The sequence below is a fragment of the Chiloscyllium plagiosum genome, chromosome 2, assembly GCF_004010195.1.
Source record: "Chiloscyllium plagiosum isolate BGI_BamShark_2017 chromosome 2, ASM401019v2, whole genome shotgun sequence".
Taxonomy (NCBI): domain Eukaryota; kingdom Metazoa; phylum Chordata; class Chondrichthyes; order Orectolobiformes; family Hemiscylliidae; genus Chiloscyllium; species Chiloscyllium plagiosum.
The window spans coordinates 55,279,237-55,296,225 of record NC_057711.1 but is presented as its reverse complement, the minus strand read 5'-3'; positions in this window follow the sequence as shown (position 1 = coordinate 55,296,225).

Sequence of the window (16,989 nt, the reverse complement as noted above, 5' to 3'; positions counted from 1 at the left end):
TGAGTAATTTTAATCTCAAGAGTGATATGATTGGCAGCTGATGTACCATCCAAACTGGTTGATAGGAAAGTAATTTTAAGTAAAGTATAAAAGGAATCCTGAAGTTAATAGCTGCTCGATTTTAAGCCTGTGTTTCTAATCCAGACCCCTTGCCCACCTCACTCTGAATATGCCTCCTCATAAGTGTCGGGTTTAGCTGTCAAAAGCAATTTATTTGTGGCCTTTGGGAGGAGTTGAGCTTATAGAAAAGCTGATGAAAGGTCATTTCTTCTTTTTGTCCTGACATAAATTACAAATAGCTCTCATTGATTAAGGAAAAAAATCAATGAGTTAGTACTTGTCAGAAAGTTATTTAATGTTATGATAGCCTAAATATTATGTTGCCCTGTCAGTATGAGATTGACAGTGTTTCTTTAAGTTCTTGAACGTTACAAAAATAGCAGTTGTACATTTGGAAAGATGAGCCAAAAAGTAGGATTAACAACAGCATGCAGGGCTGTCAATAAAACAGATGCAGTGACTGACAATGAACTGTGAAGTGCATTGAAGGCGCTTTATGCAGTTGAAATAGCACTGTGGGGGTTAGAAGTGCTGCTAGTCGAGCTTTATTGCTGAAAGACAGGCCATTACAAAATGAGAAGAAATAGGTTTACAGTTCAAGTGCTGGAAGTTATTGCAAAAGATGATAACTCTATAAATATAAAAGCTGAATATTACTTAAAGCTCCACCCAACCAGGTAATGTCATACGAATTTAATTTGGAGAAACTTGAGAGTACTGAGAGCAGATCTGGTCACCATAGCTTAGGAAGGATATCTTGTCCTTGGAGGGAGCACAACATACGTTTACATGAATGATGCCTGCAATTCAGGAGTTAAGCTTTGATGAGAGAGTATATAAATTAGCCCTGTTTTCTCTGGAATTTCAAGGTTAAAGGATAATCTGTTCAAGGTCTTCAAGATATCAACAGGACAAGACAGGGTAGGTAATGATTAAATATTTCCACTGGTTGGATATTCTAGAACTTAGGACATAGTCTGAGAATTGGGATCAGACCATTCAAAACAGACTAGATTCTCTACAGCGTAGAAACAGGCCCTTCAGCCCAACAAATCCACACCATCCCATTTCCCTCTGACTAATGCACCTAACACTATGGGCAATTTAGTGTGGCCATTTCACCCAACCTGCACATCCTTGGACTGTAGGAGGAAACTGGAGGAAACCCACACAGACACAGGGAGAATGTGCAAACTCCACACAGACGTTCAACTAAGGCTGGAATTGAACCTGGGACCCTGTGCTGTGAGGCAACAGTGCTAACCACTGAGCCATTGGGCCACTAGATGTTTGGAAGCATCTCTACACATAAAGGGTGGTAGAGGTTTGGAACTCCTTTCCATGAACAGCAGTAAATGCTGGATCTGTTGTTAATTTTAAAGCTATGATGGATAAATTCTTGTTAAGCAAAGATATTAAGAGAGTGGGCAGGTATATGGAGTTAGTCCACAGATGCGCTGTGATCTCACTGAATGGTGGAACAGGCTCAAGGACTGAATGGCCTACTCCTGTTTTGATGTTCCTAAAGAGGAAATCATCTTAGAGTTTCAAAATGGATAGAACTATTGTCTTATATTGTAGTAAATGGGTGAAATTTTCTTTTTTGACTTGAAATGTGGAGTCAGGCTGAGAATAGAGGAATGATTCCACTCAAGGAAAGATGGGTTTCTCACCATTTTATTATTAAATTTTACATTACATTTTCATGCATGAGTGATCTGGTCTCAGCCCAGATCTTCCAGCCTTTAACCTCTGGGTGCAACGTTCAAAAAGGCACCAGGGAGCACTTCACTGTCTGCAACCCAGAAGCATCACTCAACGTTTGCTCATGACCCTCAACCAAAAGATAGCTGAGAAGTCCCAGAAGAATGCTCCATGTTTCAGTGACATGTTCCTCATTTTGAACAACCTCTCCTTTAAATCCTCTCACTTTCTTCAGGTCAAAGGTGTGGCCATAGGTATCAGCATGGATCCAAATTAAGCCAGTCTCTTTGTGGGGTACATGGAACCTTCCTTTTTCAAGTCTTACTCTGGCCCCCACCCACAATTCTTTCTCCAGTGCATCAATTATGATGTAGTTTCCCTTTCTCATCCAGATAGGAACAATTGATCAGTTTAGCTTCCAATTTCTACTTCATTCTCTCCTTTATCTGATCCAACCCTGACTCCTCCCTTCACTTCCTCTGTTTCTATTTCTGGGGATAGGCTGGCCTCCAATATCCACTAAAAACCCACTGACTCCCACAGTTACCTGGACAATACATCCTCACATCTTGCTTCCCATCAAGATGCCATTCTCCCAGTTTCTCTGTCTCCATTATATCTGTTTTGGTGATGCCAACTTACACGGGAGTTCTCAGAAATGTCCACCTTCCTGCTCAACTGAGAGGCAAGGACTGATTAGGAAGAGTCAGCATGTTTTTGTGAGTGGGAAATTGTATCTCATTAATTTGACTGAGTTTATTGAAGATGTGACCAAGAGGATAGATGAGGGCAGAGCAGTAGAAGTTGCCTATATGGACTTTAGCAAGGCCTTCGACAAAGTTCCGCATGGTAAACTGTCTAGTAAGGTTAGATCCCATAGGACACAGGGAGTGCTAGCCAATTAGCTAGTGACCTGCAGTGTTCTGCAAGAATAGGGGCTGGGTCCACTTTCATCTGTCATTTACATAAATGATTTGAATGATAATATAGGAGGCATGGTAAGTAAGTTTGCAGATTTACCAAAATTGGTGGTATAGTGAACAGTGAAAAAGGTTATCTAAGAGTACAAAGGAATTTTGATCAGCTAGAACAATGGGCTGAAACATGGCAGATGGACTTTAATTTGGATAATACGAGGTGTTACATTTTGGAAAGACTAACCATGGCAAGTCCTACATAGTTAATCGTAGGGCCCTGGGAAGTGTTGTTGTGCCGAGAGACTTAGGAGTTCAGGTATATAGTTCCTTGAAAGAGGAGTGACAGGTAGACAGGGTGGTCAAGAAGGCTTTTGGCATGGTTGCCTTCATTGGTCAGAGCATTGAGTAAATGGGAGGTGAGATGTCATGTTGCGGCTGCACAAAACACTGGTATGCCACATTTGGCATGCTGCATACAATTCTGGACACCCTGCTGTGGGAAAGATATTATTAAACTGGAAAGAGTGCAAAAAAGATTTACCAGGACCTTACCAGGACTGGACGGATTAGTTACAAGGAGGTACTAGATAGGCTGGGATGTTTTCCCCTGGAGCTGAGGAGTTTGAGGGGTGATGTTATGCAGGTTTATAAAATCATGAGAGGCATAGATAAGATGAATAACCAAGGTTCTTTTTTCCCTAGCATAGGGAGTCCAAAGCATAGAGGACCTAGGTTTAAGGTAAGAGAGAAAAGATTTAAAAGGAAACATGAGGGATAACGTTTTCACACAGAGAGTGATGCGGAAATGGAACGAGCTGGGTACAATTATAACATTTAAAAGACATTTGGACAGATACATGGAAAGGAAAGATTTAGAGGGATATGGGCTGAATGCAGGCAGGTAGGACTAGTTTGGTTTTGGAAATCTGGTCAGCATGGATGAGTCGGTCCGAAGGGTCTGTTTCCATATTGTATGACTTTATGAGTTTACAACTCTACAAGTGGGTTCTGAACAAGGCTCACTGGACCTGTCACATTAACACTCAATACTATTCACACATGTTGCCAGACCTGCTGAGTTTTTCCAACAATCTCTCTTTTCATTTCTGATTTCCAGCACTGGCAGTTCGTTTTTGTTTGATGAGGAAAACAGGGAATATGAAGCCTTCATGATTGATGGAATTAATAGACTATCTCCTTAATTAATGAGATTTAACAAATGAGAATGAAACATCTAATAACAGAAGGAAATGAGGTTTATTAGATTTAAAGCCGACGCAAGAAGATAAGTAGAGAGGGTTATATAAAAGATTGATTTGATATTGAAAGAAAATAAAACAGATAAGTTACATTTCTCTTTGAATTTGCATTTATCTCCTTTCTGTTAAGACATGAAATAGCACAGCAGAAATATATAAATATTGTTTGTAGACATAGCAAGCTCAATTGCTTATTAAAACATGAATCATTAATTTATGGAATCTCGGGGAGAGGTGGATAGAAGAATATTGCCTTCACCTGGCTAATCATTCATCAATTTGTCAGAATTTGATCATTCTTTGTCAGGCCAAGTTGATGGAAAATTTACAGATAAATCTCTGGGAGTGCCATTGACCTTTTCAACCCTTCCCTCCTTGATTTCCCTACCTTTCAATAATTTCCCCAAAACATGACATTTTCCATTGCCCAAAATGTTCCCTTGACCTATTATGTCTTTGCCAGTCTGCAATCTTTCCCCTGACCTGAGATCTGTTTAACTTCCTCACCAATCACCCTACCCTCCACTGCTCACTTCCTGTTCAACCCCCAATCTCCCAACTGACACAGAATTTGGTCAATCAACTAAACATAACCCCAGATTGCTCTGCAAATCCATAACCTACCCCTTACTAATCCACAACCCCTTCATCTGCCTACCCCCATCCATACACTGTTATTTGCTTCCTCCTCAGCACACCCCAGCTGGGCCTTTTAAATCCAGATCTATAAGACCACACAATGTCTATCCTCCATTCCTTTTCCATTCTTTAATTTGATTTGAGCATCACTGGCAAGGCTTTATGGTGTGAACTGCCTTTTTAAATCATTCCAGTCCATCTAGAATAGGCACAGTGCAATGATAAAGGGAATTCCAGGATTTCGAACCAGCACCTCTAAAGAATCCAATTCTGGTTCACTAGGTTGATTCCAGAGATGAGGGATTTGTCTTATGAAGATGGATTGATCATGTAGGTTTCCTCGCTGAGCTGAAAGGTTCATTTCCAGACGTTTCATTACCTTACTAGATAATATATTCAGTGGACCTCAGGCGAAGCAATGCTGAAAACTCCTGCTTTCTATTTATACGTTTGGATTTCTTTGAGTTGGTGCTGTCATTTCCAGTGGTGATGTTATTTCCTGTGGTGAAGTCACTTCCGGTTCCTTTACTCGGGGGTAGTAGATGGGTTCTAACTCGATGTGTTTGTTATAGAGTTCCAGTTGGAATACTATGCTTCTAGGAATTCTCGGGGTGTGTCTTTGTTTGGCTTGTCCTAGGATGGATGTGTTGTCCCAGTCGAAGTGGTGTCCCTCCTCATCTGTATGTGAGGATACTGGTGAGAGAGGATCATGTCTTTTTGTGGCGAGTTGGTGTTCATGTATCCTGTATGCCTTTCAATAACCCCCTCTGTCCCCCGAATGATCTGAAGTTCACCCAGCTCCAGCTCCAGTACACTAATGTTGTTTCTGAAGAGCTGGAGTTGTGTGCAATTCAGCAGGGACTCTAGTGGTGACCCTTACCTCCCATGCTCTGCAGGAGGAACATTCAACTGCCCTAATCGCCATTCCCATTTTTATAAATTCCTAAGGTGACTGTAGAAGAATAAAGAATAATTTTAAAAACTAGTTACCTTACCAATCCAGTGCACAAAACCTTTTTTTTGGTTAGAGGAGGAGGATGGGTGGGAGACACTACCTAAGTAGTTTTTTGAGTAACACAACCACCCAAATATATTACTTCACTTACTCAGCAGTCCCATGTCCGTTCCTGCTCAGTGTGCGCTTTGCCTATTCATGAGTTAAGTTTATATGGTTGTAAATTTACCTTCCCGGCAGGCCTCGGGTCCTCGCTGTTGCTCCTCCCACTGCTGCTGATGCAACTGGAAAAATGGAAATATCATCGCATGTTGAACATTATGTAACCATCAGAAAAGATGCCCAGTTATGAATACATCTTGGAGGGAAAGCCATTGAAGAAGCAGCTGAAACTGGTTGAGTTTAGGCCACTAACCTGTGAAACCCTGTCTTCCTTTGTGCTCGGTCTGACTCGAACAAGCAAAGAGCTTGTCCTCCTGATTCTCATTGATTTTAGTTTTGATAGAGTTCCTTGATGTCACATTTGGTCAAATGCTAAGGGCAGTTACATTCACCTCACCCCATAAGTTCAGATGTTTTCCCACTTTCATACCACATTTGCTGGTGTAGTGTAAAACAACAAGCAGCCCAGTCTTTTCCACTTCAGCTTAGTTGAATAACCATTTATACATTGTCCTTTCTCTTAACTCATTTGCAGAATGTGAACATTGCTGGCTGAACCAGTATTAATAGAATAATAGAGTCATACAGAACAGAAACAGACCCTTCGGTCCAACCAACCCATGTTGACCATAATCCTAAACTAAACAAGTCCCACCTGCCTGTGCTTGGTCCATATCTCTCTATTCATGTACTTATCCACATATCTTTTAAAAGTTGTAACTGTACTCGTATCCACCACTTTCTCTGGAAATTCATTCCATAGATGAACTACTCTCAGTGTAAAAAATTGCCCCTCATGTCTTTTTATAATCACCTCAAAATATGCCCTCATTCTTGAAATCCCCCACACTGGAGATGAGACATTTCCCATTCACCTTATCTATACCCTTCACAGTTTTATAAATTTCTCTAAGCTCACCCCGAACCTCCAGTGCTCCAGTGAAAAAAGTCCCAGCTTATCCAGCCTCTGCTAATAACTCACACCCCCCATTCCCGGTTTTACCCTGGTAAATCTCTTCTGAACCTTCTCTAGCTTAATAATATCCTTCCACAACAGGCGACCAGAACTGCACCCAGTACTCTTGCAGAGGCCTCACCAATGTCCTGTACAACTTCACCATAATGCCCCAACTCCAATATTTAAAAGATCTGAGCAATGAAAGTAAGCATATTAAATGCCTTCTTAACCATCCTATCTATACGTGTTGCAAACTTCAAAGCATTTTGTACCTGAACTCCTCGGTCTCTCTGTTCTACAACACTGCCTAAGACCTTACTTTTAATTGTATAAGTCCTGCCCTTGATTGTTTTATCAAAATGCAATACCTCGCATTTATCCAAATTAAACTTCATCTGCAATGTTTAAACCCACTGACCCAATTGATCAAGATCTTTTTGTAATCTTCGCTAACTTTCTTCACTGTCCACTATACCACTAATCAGGATGTCATTGGCAAACTCACTAACCATACCTCCGACATTTTCATTAAAGTCACTTTATAAATGACAAACAAAAGTGGACCCAGCACCAATCCCCGTGGAGTTGTCCATTCCTAATTGTATAGTGGCCAGTTAAGAGTCAACCACGTTGCTGTAGATCTGAAGTCATGTGTACGCCAGACCAGATAAGGGTAACAGTTTTCATTCCCTAAAGTACGTTAGTGAACTGAATGGGTTTTCCAATAATTGAAAATGGTCATGATTATTCTCTAAATTGAAGATTTTCATGAATTCAAATTCCACCATCTGTCATGGCAGGATTTAAACCTGGATTCCCAGAACATTCCCTGCGTCTCTGGATTAATAGTCTAGCAATAATACCATCTGGCCATCATCTTCCTATTTTAATGGGGAAAGTAGAACAGCTGACCTGCATGTCAAAACAAAAAGAAGTGCACATGTTAAATCTACATGGCTGTTAGCACAGTTGGCTGGACGGCTGTTGTGATGCAAAGTGACTCGAATGGCATGGATTCAATTGTCATACCAGTTGATATCATCATAAAGGTCCTGTCTTCTTGACCTCACCCCTCGCCTGAAGCGTGGTGACCCTCAGTTAGAACTTATCACCATTTGTCTCTCTATAATGAGAGAGTGCCCTGTGAATCTCTGGGGACTACAGTAACTTTACATGGCTGTGCAGTTGTCTTAGCCTTTATTAAACTTCAACATCAATTTCAGCCATTTGTTTTTGGCTGACACTAAGGCAGCTGATGGAAGTGAATAGAAAACCAATGAGGAGGAAGAAGACAGACTTTGCAAGTACACATTCACCTCCTCCACACTGTTACTCAATGCAAGTTCAAAATCATTTCAGCATTCAAGATTCACATCCAATCTCTGGTACAGTGAACAAATGTTGAAGGTGGCTGGAAAATCTATTAAACTATTGTGACCCTTGAAGGAATTTTGATTCCACTTGGTTTTACTCAGCAATATTGGTCCATCTTCGTAGTCTTGTGCAAAAGCAAAACACTTTGTTGCTGGAAATTTAAATTCGACCTAAGGCTGAGTTTCCATATATTTTGGCAGTGTCAGGTTTGGGGAGTTTCATGGAGGGATTCCATCTGCAAGAATCATAGAATCCTTGTCACTGGGGAATGATGACCCAGTCAGATGTCCAGAGAAATTGCCAGTGTGTTACAATTGCCTGGTAACTACTAGCTTCTAGTGGTTGTGGTTTATTTGGATGTTCAGACAGCATTTGAAAAGGTCCCACTTAGGAGGTTTGGAAATAAAATTAAATGTATAGTGTTGGAGGAAATGCACCAGTATAGACTCAGAATTGGTGAACAGACAGAAAGCAGAGAGTAGGGATAAATGGATCATTCCCAGGATGGCAGATTGATACTAGTGGTGTACCACAAGAATCAGCTATTGACAGTCTTTACAAATGATTTGAATGTAGAGACCAATTGCAGTAATTCCAAATTTGCCGATGATGCAAAATGAGGTGGGAGTGTAAGTTGTGGAGAGGAAGCAAGGAGGTTTCAAGGGGTCAATCCCCCAGGACAGGCTAAATGAGCATGGTGAATGGAATACGGATGATCAGGTGTGAACTTATTGACTTTGGTAGAAAAAAAGAAAACAGAATATCTTTGCAACTGATAAATTTTCTGGAGACAAATACCATCAAGGAATTATGAGATAATGTGGAAAAGTATCATTGAAGGAGATTTTCAGCCATGATCTATTTGAAAGATGAAGCAGGGTCAATAGGCCATATGGCCTACACCTTTGCTGTGATCCTATTTTAGCGCAACAAAGTTTAAATCCTGTTTAAAACCATTCTGTTTTGGATCAGGATTTCTCCATTATGCCATTTTAAATATGCAGTTTTTCCAGTGCTAATCCAGTACAGTTGCTTTCTTGTTTCCAGGCAACTATGCAAGGCAATTCTACGAATTGCAATCCTCATAGTAGTTCTGTTCAGCTGAACCTTGCTATTTTACAAGTAACATAAACAGAACTGGGGATCTGGCAAACCTTTGTTTTCTGAGTTCTGTTTATAGTGAGAATAATATCTGTTAGGAACTGCTTTATGTCCTCCTGATACTTTTCAAACTTTAGCCAATAATACAACTCTGCCTTCAGTTAGACGTGACATCAGTCATGATTCTGATTCCATTTGTATTCCAGTCTGCTCCCTTATCAGACTGTGAAACAGTGTGACACTTTCGGTGATAGGTAGTACAACAATCCTTGCGAGACATCAAATCAGTTGAATGTTTACGTGCTGACACATTTTTTTCATTTGTCAATGCAATAGGAAAATTAAATTTACCTGGTTGTGGCTTTATCTAATGGAGAGATCAACCCCAATATTGGAACAACGTTGATGATATGAGAGTAGGAGGATATCTATTGAAAGGATAATACTATTTCTAGACTTCACTGATATTGCATCTACACTAAAAAGTTGAAATATAGTAAAACCTTCAGTGAACTGAATTACTTTTGCATCCTCTGACAGAAATGATTATTTCAGTATTTTCAATCATGATAGATGTGTTTACAGAATCCATGCAGGAAGGAAATATGACAGTGAACCTCTGTATTGATTGAAACTGTTTATGTCTGCACATAACTCTTGCCTGGGCTTTGGTTGATTTGAACATCTTGTCTTGATGTTATTGGAGCCAAATGAAAGTCATTGTTGAATCCTTCACATTGTCTGGTATTCTGTAACAGCTCAAAATCAGACAAATTTCAATTATTCTGTCAAATAAATCTTCAGCACTGAAATAAAAACAACTCCTCTGTTTTCCAGCTGCACATTTCAATACTGGGCAGAGTGTAAAAGCCATCATATATTAGTACAGCATCCAAATAAATTTTGTATCTGAACAGGATCTGATAATTACTAATTTGGTAATACAAGATTTGAGAACTGCTGAAAAATAGACAGAATTTGTTGAAGCTTTTCATCTTGCACTCATCAGGATATTCATCAGATACTGGTATAAATAAGAAAAATATTTTATTTTGTTTGAGAAGACACTGTTGATTTGTTGGCAAATAGAACCTGATTGGTAGAGAAGTTGCCATGGAGAATGCACTGGTTAGCTGGTAACCAACAGTTCATTGTCAAGCTTTGTTTAAATATAAGTCAGGCAGGTTGACTCTGATTAGGTTGACTCTGAAGAAGGACTTATGCCCGAAACGTCGATTCTCCTGTTCCCTGGATGCTGCCTGACCTGCTGCGCTTTTCCAGCAACACATTTTCAGCTCTTGACTCTGATTAGTCAAAGTGTTACTCTGTGGTATAAAGCAGAAAATGGCTGTCAGCTGATTGCATGCATTTCAACTGGGCAATGTGCGTGCATGATATATTTGTGTCCAAAGGACCAGCCCCTATGTGTTATTGTCTGTATCTTATAATAAGCGCGTCTGCTCGACTGACAATCTGAAACTGGTTGCCATCATAATTCTTAACACACTAGGAATTATTTAGCAAATTTTGTCAGAATCACATTTAAAATTGGACACTATGTTTTAAGTTCACTAAGGTTGGTACTGGTCCAGCACTATCCTGAAAAGTGTCCAGTCTACCTCAGATTACTCTGGAAGGGTAGATGTCTTTTTCACACTGTTACTGTACAGTAGCATAATGAATGTGTTCACCAAATGCAGAGTGTTGTCATTAAGCTTAATAGATGTTCTGCCTACCACACAAGTGAGTAAAGGCAAATATAAATTTTAGTGTTGGAATGGTAGTATTTTGTCCGTCACAAACAGCATGTACCTTTGGCTGTTTGTGACGGACAAAATACTGTACACACACTGTAACTGCTTCACCTGAACAAAATAGATTATAACTATCCTTGGGTTCATTAGTCATGAAAATGCCTTGAAAAATGAGAGACACCAGCCTGGTTTAAATTTAAATAAAACTTGACAGTGAACTGCCCGTCATCCTCATACTGATACATTCTTCATGACAATGCCTCCACCAGTCAGAATCCAATGGCCAAATAATCAGCACCTTCTTCACATAAAGTATAAAATGTTGTTCTTCTTTACATTATGCATTCATCAGTTTATCATGCCCAATAAAAAGCTTCAGCAAAAGTTATCTTTTTTTTAGCAATACTGAAGATCTGATCATTTGGAATTTATTCCTGTGACAATGTTGAAAAAATATTGAACAAGGTTATTCAATTGTTAGTGGGTTTTGAGAAGATTTGTAGCTCAGATGGAGGCTCTGGATGTAGGTTTGCTTGCTGAGCTGGAAGGTTCATTTTCAGATGTTTCATCACCATACTAGGTAACATCTTCAGGGAGCCTTTGAATGAAGCACTGGTGGTGTAGCCCATTTGTTTTATACTTTATGGATTGTTCACAGTGTCTATGAGGCCATAAACGTCTGAATTAATTATAAACAAAGTAAATGAGAAACTGTGATAAATTGTCGACCTCAGATTGGGTACCAGTCATGAATGGATTAAAACTGCACTGCTGCCATATGTGTGACTTGGTTGATCTTGCCAGAGCTTGTAATTAATGGTTGGAAACAGTGAATTGAAAACTGGAAGAAAATATCAGAAAATATTCAACAAGTTAACATCTTGTGGTGAGTGGAGCATATTTGTCTAAACATTTGACCACTGTGAAACACAGGATCACAGAGACAATTGACTAGGCTGCAAAAGCAGGTAGCCGGCACCATGTAAAATTCATACTGGGAGGTCATTGTAAATCAGTGGCCAGCACAGGGTGTATAGCTGTGTGGGAGTGCTAGATATCAAGTGTCAGTGATTTTACTTAAAGGATGCACTCACCTTTTAAAGTAAAAGATTACAAAAGCTTCAGGCAGTGGGAATCCTTTTCTGAGAATTGCAGAGAGGGTTCCCACAGGGTTTGAGGCTCCAACAGGCAGGAATTAGGAAGAGAGACCCTAGCAAGCCCATACTCAACTTCTCCCTAAACTGTATAACCCAACATTACATCTGAAAACAATGGGAGGAGGCGTGGGAGAGATTCTCAGGTCTTGGCTGCAATGCTGAAAGAGGTTTAATGATATCGGAAGAATTGTCGAGGTAAAAATTCTTATTGTCAGCTCAGTTAGGCTCTGATCACACCTCCACCACCTACAGAACCACCATTCACAACAGTCATCGCCCTGGCTTCTTACAATCATTGCACCACAATACCTTCTTCTACTCCAACTCATCTATCGTAGCCCTATTATGACACTCACATCTTTACTTTCTCATTTTATACACAGTATTTAAACATACTCTATCACAACAGACACAGTCTCAAAAGAACTCATATGCCTATTACTTACACATTCTCCTTTTGTTAAGGAGAGGGTTGAACACAATTTGAGACAGTAGGTGTTAACCAAAGGGAGTTAAAGTCACATATCCTGTGCCCATTGGTAAAACAGCTTTTGGAGATGATGGACTCAGAGTAAGTCATTGACATAGCAAACAAAAATCTTGCAGGACCGACTGCATGGGGTTTCTTATTTCTATTTAACTTGCCCTAATTTTTCATTATTTTTATCTCATTTCACACTCTGCATGACAATGTACAATGCCTTTCAGCACTGAAAATGTGTTGCTGGAAAAGCGCAGCAGGTCAGGCAGCAACCGAGGAGCAGGAGAGTTATCGTTTCAGGCATAAGCCCACCACTCCTTGGATCCTGCCTGATTTTGTTGTGCTTTTCCAGCGCCATACTTTTCAACTCTGATTCTCCGATATCTGCAGCCCTTATTTTCTCCTGTTTGGAATAACGTTACTGCGGGTTGAATGGTTCAGGAATTCAATGAAAGAAGTCACGCTTGCATAAAACGTTGCATATTGAGGGACTGTGTCTCCTATTAAAAGGAAATGCTCGTCTGCTTCTGGGGAACTGCAAGGAAATGTGTGTCCTGAAAGATGTTAAACATTTGAAAGCTTGAAATGTGAATAAAGCCTTTTACATTCCTGTTCAGATTTGCCTAGTGATGAAACCGTTTCTATTCGAGGAGAGCATTTTGATCATCTCTCCGATATAGCGAGATGCAGCGAATTGCAAGACTTCACTGACTTTGCCTGCTACAGCCTGGAGCTATTCTCGGACATCAAAGGTCAGGACACAGAGGCAACACAGTCCATATTGTGGTTCTGAACTCCAGCTGTATACAGCAAGTGCTAAATCTCCACGAAAGTCCTCAGACGTTGTTCATTCATCAGACTGCTTGTTTTGCAGGTATGGAATGTCTTGGATTCTGCGCACAGATTACCATTTTGGTCCTTAATTGGCACAACTCTCCTTTATTATTCTTTTGCCCCAATATACTCACAAAGCATCATTGGATTTTCCTTAATGTTACCCACCGTGTCTTCCATGTCCTCTCTTCATTCTCCTGAATTCTTTTTAAGTAGCCCCTCCCACTTTCTGTATTCCCCTCGGGCATCTGCTGTTTTGAGTCACAGGGTTTTTTTTAATATTCACTTTTAGGATGTGGATATTACTGGCTGGACCAATGTTTATTGCCTGTCCCTAGTTGCCCTTCAGAGGGTGGTGGTGAACTTCTTTCTTGAACTGCTACAGTGTATTTATTGGAGGTAGACCACAATCCTGTTAGGGAAGAATCTCCAGGATTTTGACCCAGTGGCATTATGGAATGGCAATATATTTCCAAATCTGGATTGTGAGTGGTTTGGAAGGGGATTGCAGGTGGTGATATTTTCAGGTATCTGTTTCCTTGTTCTTTGAGATGGAAGTGATCATGGGTAGGAAAAATGTTGTTTAAGGAGCTTTAATTATTATCTGTCGTGCATCTAATAGATGGTACATACTGCTATTACTGAGCATCGGTGGTGAAGGGACTGAAAGTGTGTTGTGATTGTGGTGCCAATCAACTAAGCTGCTTTGGTCTGGATTCTATCAAGATTCTTTAGTATTGTTGGAGCTGCACTCATCCCGCCAAGTGGGGAGTACGCCATCTCCTTCCTGACTTGTGCCTTGTAGATAATGGACAGACTTTGGGGAATAAGGAAGTAAATCAGAAACAAAAACAGGTTGCTGGAAGAGCTCAGCAGGTCTGGCAGCATCTGTGCAGAGAAATCAGTTAATGTTTCAGGTCCAGTGACCTGAGGAAGTGTCACCGGACCTGAAACTTTAACGTTGATTTCTCTGCACAGATGCTGCCAGACCTGCTGAGCTTTATCAGCAACTTCTGTTTTTTTTTTGTTTCTGATTTACAGCATCCGTAGTTCTTGTGGTTTTTATGAAGGAAGTAAATTGCTTGCTACAAGATTTGTAGCCTCTGATCTGCTATTGTAGCCACATGCTGGACCAGGTGAAAATGGCTCTTTTCTTTCCAAAATGGGAATTAATGAACCAGATAAATTTTCAGCAATTTAGTAATTTTGTATTTATATTCCCTTGATATCTGCACTTGTTGATCACATTCTTCATTTTATGAGGATATTCTGGGCTTGTGTTCTCACTGTTAGCCTTTGAATGTCTCCCAATGCTCTGATGTGGATTGCTTTGCAAGTAGCTGCCCAAACAGCCATAATAGGAGTTGAACTCATACATATAGTAACACAACCACATTGTTACTATATGGAGCAAGCACACACTTTGAACAGCTTATGACACCAGCCAGAACTACAGAACAAAAAGGGGACAATCATTTTGCTGGACATGTATTACAGATCCTCAAACACTCAGGGAGAGACAGAAAAACAGACAGGTAGGCAAGTCTCAGAGTAGTCTAAAAATAATAGGGTAATGATGGTAGGGGATTTCAACTGCTCAATATCAAACAGCATAGATGAAGTGTGAAAAGTGAAACAAAAATATTTGGGATATAAACACAAAGTTACTAAATTGCTGAAAATTTATCTGGTTCATTAATTCCCATTTTGGAAAGAAAAGAGCCATTCTACTTGGTCCAGCATGTGTGAGCTGGATTGTAATATCTTTTCCATTAATATCTAGAGATCTGGGCCAAAAATTAGTCTCAATGACTAGTCTAGCAACAGCTTAACAGAGTAACACTCACTGAATCATACTTAATAGGCAGGATAGACCCAACATAGGTAATGGCACCGTGGCATACATTTAAGACAGAGTCCTCAACATTGGCTCCTAACCCTGTAAGTACTCATGGTATATGATCAATGACAAGGAATTGACCTGCTATTTACCACCTACTGCCGTTCCTCAGTTGATGAATAAGCTGGACAGTGTTCAGGTTTGGGCTGATATGTAGCAAGTAGCATGAGCTACACAAGTACCAAATATACCCGGGTTCAGTTCCCGCCTCAGGCGACTGACTGTGTGGAGTTTGCACGTTCTCCCCGTGTCTGCGTGGGTTTCCTCCGGGTGCTCCGGTTTCCTCCCACAGTCACAAAGATGTGCAGGGTCAGGTGAATTGGCCATACTAAATTGCCCGTAGTGTTAGGTAAGGGGTAAATGTAGGGGTATGGGTGGGTTTCGCTTCGGCGGGTCGGTGTGGACTTGTTGGGCCGAAGGGCCTGTTTCCACACTGTAATCTAATCTAATCTAATCTAATACCAATATATTTGAGAAAAGAGCGAGTCTTTGGCTCAGGAGTCTTCGACAAAGAAGTTGAGAGAAGTGATTACGCCACAGTTCAAGAGGGTGAAGACATGACTGCCAAGCTGATTCAGTGCACTGCGTGCATGATGTGGGAGGTCAGGGACTCTAGTGTAGCTGGCTCGTATAACTGTTGAAAGTGTATATACGTTCAGCTTCTGATATTGCAGATATTGTAGCACTGAAGAAAGAACTAGATGACCTCAGGCTCATCCGAGAGAACAAGACCTTTCTGGACAGGACCTTCAGTGAGGTTATTACTCCGAGCATACCAGAAGTGAGTAGAAGGGAGAGGACGATGAGGAAGGCAGAGATGAGACAAGTGCAAGAGAGCCCGGGGGAAGTACCTGTCAGGAACAGGTTGAATCTCTTGGAAACCGTAGAGACAGACGTCACTGCCAGTCCGAGAGGCGGTCAGGTCTGCCAATCAGAAATTGGCGTGGAGGCAGAGCCGAGGAGTCAGACATCACACAGAGCTGTGGTAATGGGGATTCCATAGTGAGAGGGACTGAAAGGGGTTTCTGTGGCAACAGGCGGGATTTGAGAATGGTGTGTTGCCTTCCTGGTGCCAGGAGTAAGGACATCACAGACAGAGTGCAGGAAATCCTCAAGGGCGAAGGTGAAGAGCCAGACGTGGTGGTGACTGTTGGCACAAATGACGTCGGGAAGAAGAGGAGGGACATTCTACAGCGGGACTTCGGAGAACTCCAAAGAAGGCTGAAAGACAGGACATCCAGACTGGTTATCTCCAGTTTGCTTCCAGTTCCTCAGAATGGAGAGGACAGGAACAGGGAGATAATGGACTTTAATGTGTGGCTGGGAAACTGGTGCAGGAAGCAAGGATTTAAATTCTTGGCTCACTGGGGTATGTTTAGCGGTAAGGATAAATTATACAAGAGGGATGGGTTGCACCTTAATAGGTGGGGGACCAGCATTCTGGCAGGTAGGTTTGCCACTGCAAAACAGCTGTGTTTAAACTAAATTGCGGGGGGAGGGGACAAACTGGAAGTTTAAGAAGGAAGTTGAAGGGAAAGTTAGAATAAGAGAAGTCAAGAAAGACAACGGAATCAATGGAGCAGAAAACTCAAAGAAGGATCATGTCATAAGATCAAGTGAAATAGGGATTGATAGGAAGGGTGAGGGGAGTAACAAGATAAAAATATTATATATGAATGCACGAAGCATTAGAAATAAGGTGGATGAGCTTGAGGCTCATTTGGAAATTGGCAG